Source organism: Globicephala melas, chromosome 4, assembly GCF_963455315.2.
Source record: "Globicephala melas chromosome 4, mGloMel1.2, whole genome shotgun sequence".
NCBI classification, from domain to species: Eukaryota; Metazoa; Chordata; class Mammalia; order Artiodactyla; family Delphinidae; genus Globicephala; species Globicephala melas.
In genome coordinates, this window is record NC_083317.1 from 87,325,210 (window position 1) to 87,333,835 (window position 8,626).

Sequence of the window (8,626 nt, forward strand, 5' to 3'; positions counted from 1 at the left end):
TGGTTGTAGCAATTTACATTCCCGCCAACTTTTCTCCACATCCTGGCCAGCACTTGTTATCTCTTATCTTTTTGATAATAACCATTCTAACAGATGTGAGATGATATCTCATTGTAGTTTTGATTTACATTTCCCTAGTGATTAGTGATGTTGAGCACATTTTCATGTACCTGTTAGCCATCTGTGTATCTTATTTGGAAAAATACCTATTCAGGTCCTTTGCCCATTTAAAATTAGATTATTTGTTTCTTGCCATGAGATGTAGGAGTTCCTTATATATTTTGGATATTAACCCCTTTTTAGATAGATGGTTGGCACATATTTTCTCCCATTCCATAGATTGCCTTTTCACTTTGTTGATCATTTCTTTTGCTGCACAGAAGTGTTTTAGTTTGATGTAGTCCCACTTGTTTATTTAAGCTTTTCTTGATTGTGCTTTTGGTGTCAGAGCTAAAAAAATCATTGCCAAGATCAATATCAAGGAGCTTTCCCTGTTTTCTTCTAGGGCTTTAATGACTTCAGGCCTTACATTTAAGTTTCAATCCATTTTGAGGAAGTTTGTCCAACTGTTGTAAGATAGGGGTCCAGTTTCATTCTTTTGAATGTAAATATCCAGTTTTCCCAACACCATTTAATGAAGAGACTATCTCTTCCCTAGTGAGTATTCTTCACTACCTGGTCAAATATAGGTTGGCTATAAATGCATTGGTTTATTTCTGGGCTCTCAATTATGTTCCATTGCTCTGTGTGTCTGTTTTTTGTTTGTTTATGCTAGGTACTAAAAAATATTTAGTATTCAGAGCAAATCCATAGGTGATTTTGCTTTCCTCGTACTACAGATTAGGAAACTATGTGTCTGTTTTTATGCTGGTACCATACTGTTTTGATTACTATAGCTTTGTAATATACTTTGAAATAAGGAAGTGTAATGCCTCCAGCTTTGTTCTTCTCTCTGAAGATTGCTTTGGCTATTCTTTTGTGGTTCCATACAAATTTTAGGGGTTTTTTTTTCTATTTCTGTAAAAAAAAAAAAAAGCCATTGGAATTTTGATAGGGATTGCATCGAATCTATAGATGGCTTTGGGCAGAATAGACATTTAACAGTATTAATTCTTCTGATCCATGAACATGGAGTATCTTTCCATTTATTTGTGTCTTCTTCAATTCCTTTAATCAATGCCTTAGCGTTTTCAGTGTACAGATCTTTCAAGTTGGTTAAATTTATTCCTAAGTAGTTTATTATTTTTGATGCTATTGTAAATGGGATTGTTTTCTTTCTTTATTTTTTTCAGGTAGTTCATTGTTAGTATGTAGTCTAGTTAAAGGTTTGTCAATTTTGTTAATCTTTTCAAAGAATCGGCTGTTAGTTTTGTTCATCTTTTCCATTGCTTTCCTATTCTCTATTTCATTTATTTCTGCTCTAATGTTTATTATTTCCTTCTGCTAAATTTAGGCTTAGTTTGTTCTCTTCTTTTTCTAGTTCCATGAGGTGTACTGTTCAGTTGTTCATTTGAGATCTTTCTTTTGTTCTTAAGGTAGGCATTAATAGCTATAAACTTTCCTCTTAGAACTGCTTTTGTTGCATCCGATAAGTTTTGATACATTGTGTTTCTATTTTGTCTCATGATTTTTTTAAATTTCTCATTTGATTTCTTCTTTAATCCATTGGTTGTTCAGGAATGTGTTGTTTAATTTCCATGTATTTGTGAATTTTTCAGATTTCCTTGTGTTATTGATTTCTAGTTTCATACCATTATGGTTGGAAAAGAAACTTGATATAATTTCTATCTTGAATTTGTTGATACTTGTTTTGTGGCTTATGTTATGTTAATATGATCTTATCCTAGAAAATGTTCCATGTGCACTTGGGAAGAATGTGTATTCTGCTGTTGTATGGGAAGTTCTGTATCTGTATATATTTCCTCTACAGTGTTGTTCAAACCTGCTGTTTCTTTATTGATTCTCTGTCAGGATTATCCACTGCTGAGAGTTAGGTATTAAAGTCCCCAACTATTACTGTATTGCTGTTTATTTCTATTTTAGTTCAGTTAGCATTTGCTTTATACATTTAGGTGCTCTGATGTTGGGTGCATAAATATTTAATATTGCTGTATCTCCTTGATGAATTGACCCTTTTATCTTTATATAATAACCATCTTTGTCTCTTTTGACCATTTTTAGCTTACAGCCTATTTTATCTAAAGTCTGTCCCTGCTTTTTTTTGGTTACCATTTGTTTAGAATATCTTTTTCTATCTCTTCACTCTTAGCCTATGTGTGTCCTTAAAGCTAAAGTGAAACTCTTGTGGCTCACGGGATCTCAGTTCCCCTACCAGGGATTGAACCTGGGCCACAGCAGTGAAAGCCTGGAATTCTAACCACTAGGCCACAAGGGAACTCCCATTCCATGTCTTTTGATTGGAGAATTTAATCCACTTATGTTGAAAGTAATTACTGATAGATAAGAACTTACTATTTCCATTTTGTTAATTGTTTTCCAACTCTTTTGTAGATCCTTTGTTCCTTGAGCCCTCTCTTGCTGTCTTACATTGTGATTTGATAAATATTTATGGCAGTAGGCTTTGACTCCTTTATCATAATCTTCTGTGTATCTACTACAGGTCTTTCCTTTCTGGTTACCATGAGGCTTATACAAAATATCATATAGTTATACCATCCTATTTTAAGTGATAACAATTATCTATAGGATGTATATTATGTGCCTGTGTTTATGCTACTCACTGGGAAATACAAAGTAGAATAAAAGAAAGCCCTTACCCATGAGAACCTGATAGTCTTCTGGGTTAAACAAATGGTACCTAAGCTGGGGAGTGCAGGGTAGGCAGGGCTTCTTGGAAGATAAGTAGGAATCAGCCATGTGACAAAGAAGGAGAAGTTTGTTGGCCAGAGGGAATGCATGTACAAAGGAGATGAGAAACAACACGTTTGGTATTTCTGGAATAAAGCGTTAAATTTGAAGTTGAATGTGTTTTTAGACTAGAAAAATGGACAGGGACCAGATCTGGGAGGGTTTTGTTTGTCTTGATAAGGAACTTAGACTTTATCCTGCAGCCAGTAGGAAGCCATTGATAAGTGGTAGCATAAACATCAGATTTGCATTTTAATGGTGACTTCTAGCAACAACTGTATGGAATAAGGGTTGCTTCCCAGGAGGTAGAGAAAAGAGTTAGAAGCTGTATTATTCTAGGTGGCAGATGATAAAGACTTTGAAACAGAACAGTAGTGTTAAGGACAGAGGAACTGGACAAATTCAAGAAGTATTCAGGAGGTAAATTTGTCAGAACCTGGTGATAATAGGTTGTTTGGAGATGAAGAAGAGGAAATATTATAATATAATATAGAATGAGTTTCTAGTGTCTGATTAAATGATAGATTAACTGGCATAGGGAATGCAGGAGGGGGAGCAAGTGTGGTGGCAAAGGAGGATGAATTAGGTTTTGATATTGCTGAATTTGACAATACAGATGGAGTTTGGTACGCAGATCTAATGCTTTGTAGAAGGATTTGGTCTGGAGATACACTTATATGCTCAGGACTCAGTGTCATGGCTTATATGTGTAGGGTGGGAGATGCTATCTCAGATTTATTCGTTTGAGGATTTTCTGCCATTAACACTCTCAGGAACTTGCTGCAACTGATAGAAATCTAATTTAAACAACTTTAGGCACTAGAGTGTTGGCTCACAGCTAGCGGAAAAGGGGGATCCAACTTATGGCCTCCTCAGAGAGAGAGCTCAGCAATATTTAGAACCCGGAAATTAGATACACAAGACTTAACTAATTTAGCAGACCACAGAAAGCTGAATTCTGTCAATGTTCACCCACCAGAGATCATCAGGAACACACCTGGAGTTAAAGTTATGTTTGTTTAGTTTTCTGCAGCAAGGGAGAACACACCCCAGAGGAATCTTGGAGGCATCTCAGGAAGGGAGGATTGGGAAGGAATTCTTATAGGGTAGGTTTTTTGCTGCATGATTCTGAAGAGGGATTAGGGAAGAGAGGTGCCATCTTTGGATGGGATATGGTTGAGAAATGGGGGCCTTTCAGCAATTGGATATCTCAGAAATCTTTTTGCAGGAAACTGAAAGAAAAAAGCCAGACCAGGGATGTCATTGGTAACAATGCAGCAATCACTTAGAAGAAAAGATTGTTAGTCATTTTTGCAGCTGTGGTATCGCACTGTATAGAAATGCTGTTTATGTGACCTTCTTCATGTCCCTTGGAAACATAGTTTATGTTCTGGAGGAATATCACTGTCTGATTGCCAGCAGGGCTGTTTTTCATTTTCTCAAATCTAACTGCCTATAACAGGGTAATTCCAAGGAGCAAGCCAATTTTCACAGCAGTATCCTGGAAAGGCTCAAAATATACACAACAGGTATGGGTATGAGTGGGACTGAAAATATGAGAAAGTCTATATGAACATGAAAGTCTACATAAGAAAGCAGTTAAGGCCTTGTTATGAACTGAACATTTGTGTCCCCCCAAAATTCATATGTTAAAATCCAAGCCCCCAATATGATACTATGAGGAGGTGGGGGCTTGGGGAAGTGATTCGGTCATGAGGGTGGAGGCTTCATGTTTGGGGTTAGTGCCCAAAGGGAGCTCCCTTGTCTCTTCCAACATGTGAGGACACAGTGTGAGAAGACATAATCTATGAACCAGAAAGTAGGCTCTCACCAGACACCAAATCTGCTGGCATCTTTTTTTTTTTTTTTTAAGGAGAACCACTTTATTTTGAGTAGTAAACAAAACTTCATTTATAACATAATAAACAAACCTTCCATCAGTTTTTTAACAGTCCAAAGAACAAAACCTCTGACTTAGTTAGAATTTACATTTAACCTTAAATATTCTAAAATGCATCCATGTCAACTTTGGTATTTTAATTTTGCCTGATGCTGTGAAATAGGGCAAACCTTGATCATGGTCAAATTCCTAATTTTTGCTGTTCAGCCACTTTTCTTGATCTTGCTTTCTGATTCCATACATTCCAGAGTGTTCAATGGATTTGTAATAAACTTCCAAGATGAAGGGGAATTTCTTCCTCATTGTTTGCCTGAAATCTTGGCTTGTGTTTATCTTTTTAAACAAAATATATGCTCCAAAAATGTCCACAAGTTCAGCTGCTAAACCTCCTTTAAAGATCTTCTTTGCCAGTGGATCCATAGTGCCTCCATCCTGAGGTGTGTACTTGCAAGGGTCTGCTGGCATCTTGATCTTAGACTTCCCTGCCTCCAGAAATGTGAGAAATAGGGACTTTCCTGGTGGCGCAGTGGTTAAGAATACGCCTGCCAATGCAAGGGACATGGGATCAAGCCCTGGTCTGGGATAGATCCCACATGCTGTGGAGCAACTAAGCCCGTGCGCCACAACTACTGAGCCTGAGCTCTAGAGCCCACGAGCCACAACTACTGAGCCCACGTGCCACAACTACTGAAGCCCACACACCTAGAGCCCGTGCTCCTCAACAAAGACAAGCCACTCCAATGAGAAGCCGGCACTCCGCAACAAGGAGTAGCCCCCACTTGCCACAACTAGAGAAAGCCTGTGTGCATCAACGAGGACACAACGCAGCCAAAAATAAATAAATTAATTAATTAAAAAAAAACAAATGTGAGAAATAAATGTTTGTTATTTAAAGTTCAGTTTAGGGTATCTTTGTTATAGCAGCCTGAGTGGAACAAGGCAAACCTCTAGGATTGAAAGTTTACTCTTTAGAGAGGTTGACTCAGAGACTGGATTTGGAAATATGAGAAACAGCAAAGGGAAGGGGGGTCCAACTGAACTGAGAGTGGGAGCTGAGGGAAAGTTTGCAGAGTTAATGGTTAGACTCTAGCCTCTTCCCCTCACACAGCTCTCAGAAGACTGATTTTCAGGCTTAGAAATGGGATGGTTCTTCTCTTGGGAAACCAGTTAATCCAAGGAAAAAAACTTACAGATATTGGCAGTAGGGAAGGTGGGCACCCAGGGAAACACCTGTGTCCCAGCCTAATCACAAGCCCATGCTTCGCTTCCAACTATCTGTTTCATGCCTTACGCTTAAATATGGACAGTACCCAAGGACCATGAGAGATTTGGGAAAAGCATTTAACATGAAAGAGAAAATAAAACAAACATTAAAAAAATTTACAAGAAAAGAGATAATCCAAGGAGCAAAAGATGATATTGAATCTATGAAATGAGAAAAAAATGCTCTAAAAATAAATATTCAGCAGTCAAGGAAGAGTTTTTGGAAATTAAAAAGGTATTAGTTAAACTAAAAATTAAATTTTTTATTGAAGTATAGTTGATTTACAATATTATTTTTAGGAGTACAACATAGTGATTCAATATTTTTTTTTTTTTTTTTTTTTTACGCGGGCCTCTCACTGTTGTGGCCTCTCCCGTTGTGGAGCACAGGCTCTGGACGCGCAGCCTCAGCGGCCATGGCTCACTGGCCCAGCCGCTCCGCGGCATGTGGGATCTTCCCGGACTGGGGCACGAACCTGTGTCCCCTGCATCGGCAGGCGGACTCTCAACCACTGCGCCACCAGGGAAGCCCAGTGATTCAATATTTTTATAAGACTTGTTTTTTTCTTTTTTTGACTGCGCCGTGCGGCATGTAGGATCTTAGTTCCCCAATCAGGGATCGAACCTGTGCCCCCTGCATTGGAGTCTTAACCACTGGACTGCCAGGGAAGTCCCCAATATTTTTATAGATTATGCTCCATTTAAAGTTATTATAAAATAATGACTATATTTCCCTGTGCTGTACAAAAAAATAGAAGCTTTGGGAGATAAAGTTGAAGACATCGTCAGAGTAGAAAAAAAGAACTGAATAAGAAGAGAAAACATAGAATCATTTGAGCAGGTCCAATATTCAAATAAAGGAGGTCCAAAAAGAACAGAAAAGAGAGGAAATAATCAAGGGAAAAGAAAATAAAGATTTCTCAGAAGAGAAGTTCATGAGTCTCCAGATTGAAAGGGTTGATTGAGTGCCTAGTGAAATGAATGAAACGAACAAACAAAAAGCATTGTGAAGTTTTAGAATATTATAGTTAAAGAGAAGATTCTAAAACTCTAGGGTTGGGGAGGGGTAACAGATCACATTCAAAGGAGAGGAAAACTGGAAATTTTGAAAGCAACGCCTTCAGAATTCCGAGGAAAACTGAAATTCAATCTAGAATTCTATAGCTACTGTACTACCAATCAAATGTCAGAGTAGAAGACAAGAAAGACTTCAGAATCCTTATGCCAATGTGCTCTTCTTCAGAAAGCTCTGGAGAATGTACTCCACTAAAATAAGGGAGTGAATCAAGGAAGGAATTTAAGGGCCTCAGTAAATAGGGAACACAATATAAGAGAAAGGTGTGAATTCCCAGGATGATGGGAAAAATAATTCCCAGAACACAGTATTGTAGTAGGCCTAGAATAAAAATAACCCAGATTAAAGCAGGAAAGTGGAGGATCCCAGACATGTCTACATTTAAAAATTAAGTAAGTAGGGACTTCCCTGGTGGCTCAGTGGTTAAGCATCCGCCTGCCAATGCAGGGGACACGGGTTCAATCCCTGATCCGGGAAGATCCCACATGCCACGGAGTAACTAAGCCCGCAAGCCACAACTACTGAGCCCACGTGCCACAACTCCTGAAGCCCGCATGCCTAGAGCCCATGTTCCTCAACAAGAGAAGCCACCGCAATGAGAAGCCCACGCACCTCAGCAAAGAGTAGCCCCCGCTCGCCGCAACTAGAGAAAGCCTGTGCAAAGCAACGAAGACCCAGCACAGCCAAAAATCCATTTAAAATAAATAAATAAATTAATTTAAAAAATTAAGTAAGTAAATAGTTAATCCAGTAGAGTACCTGCTATTGTTTTTAAAGCAGTTACGGTATAGAACTTGAAAGGAATTAGAAAATTAAGCCAAAGAAAGTGCTTATTAACTCCAGGGAAAATTAAAAGTGCATTGAGAAACGAAATGGCTCAGATGAGAGTAATAGTTATTTACAAAGTTGTTATATAAATACTAAATACTTGTTTAACCAAAAAAACCCAAAACAACAAAAACTGTGTAGGGAGGGAGTGTGTGTGTGTGTGTTTGTGTGTGTGTGTGTGTGTGTGTGTGGTGGAGGGAAGTTGTTCCCTGGAAATAGATGGAGGTACAAGATATCTAAACACTTTTGATCAAGAGTAGAATGTCAATAAAAGATAACTGAATTTGAAAAATGAAGTTTCCCTATAATCATACTGTTTAGAAATACATAGGAAAAAAAAAGAAGCTATAAAAAAGTAACTAGGAAAGCATCAGGACCAAAAGAGTTGGATTGCCTTGGGGGCCAGAAACTGGGTGTGGGGAGGGCTAAAGCAAGAAAACTGCTGTTGTGTATTAGAAGCCTAATAAAACGATGTAACTTAAAAAAAAGTACATATATTACTTTCATCTAAGTAAAACATTATTTTAAAAATCATGATAACTGAGAAAGGAAGATGGATCGGTGGAAATGACTAGAACAATTAAACAATTGCTCAATTTCTCTCCCTCCTGTTTCTCTCTGTGCATCTGACTTATTTCCCTCCCTGTGGATCAGAGTTATGGGTGTAGAGTGAGGGGCAAGGGAATGGAGCG

The 8,626-nt window shown here is 38.1% G+C and overlaps 1 pseudogene; it reads right to left on the reverse strand.

The window, feature by feature from the left end:
- Positions 1-4,957: 4,957 nt before the first annotated feature.
- Positions 4,958-5,188, reverse strand: LOC115856721 (protein CEBPZOS pseudogene; annotated as a pseudogene).
- Between the last annotated feature and the right edge of the window lie 3,438 nt (positions 5,189-8,626).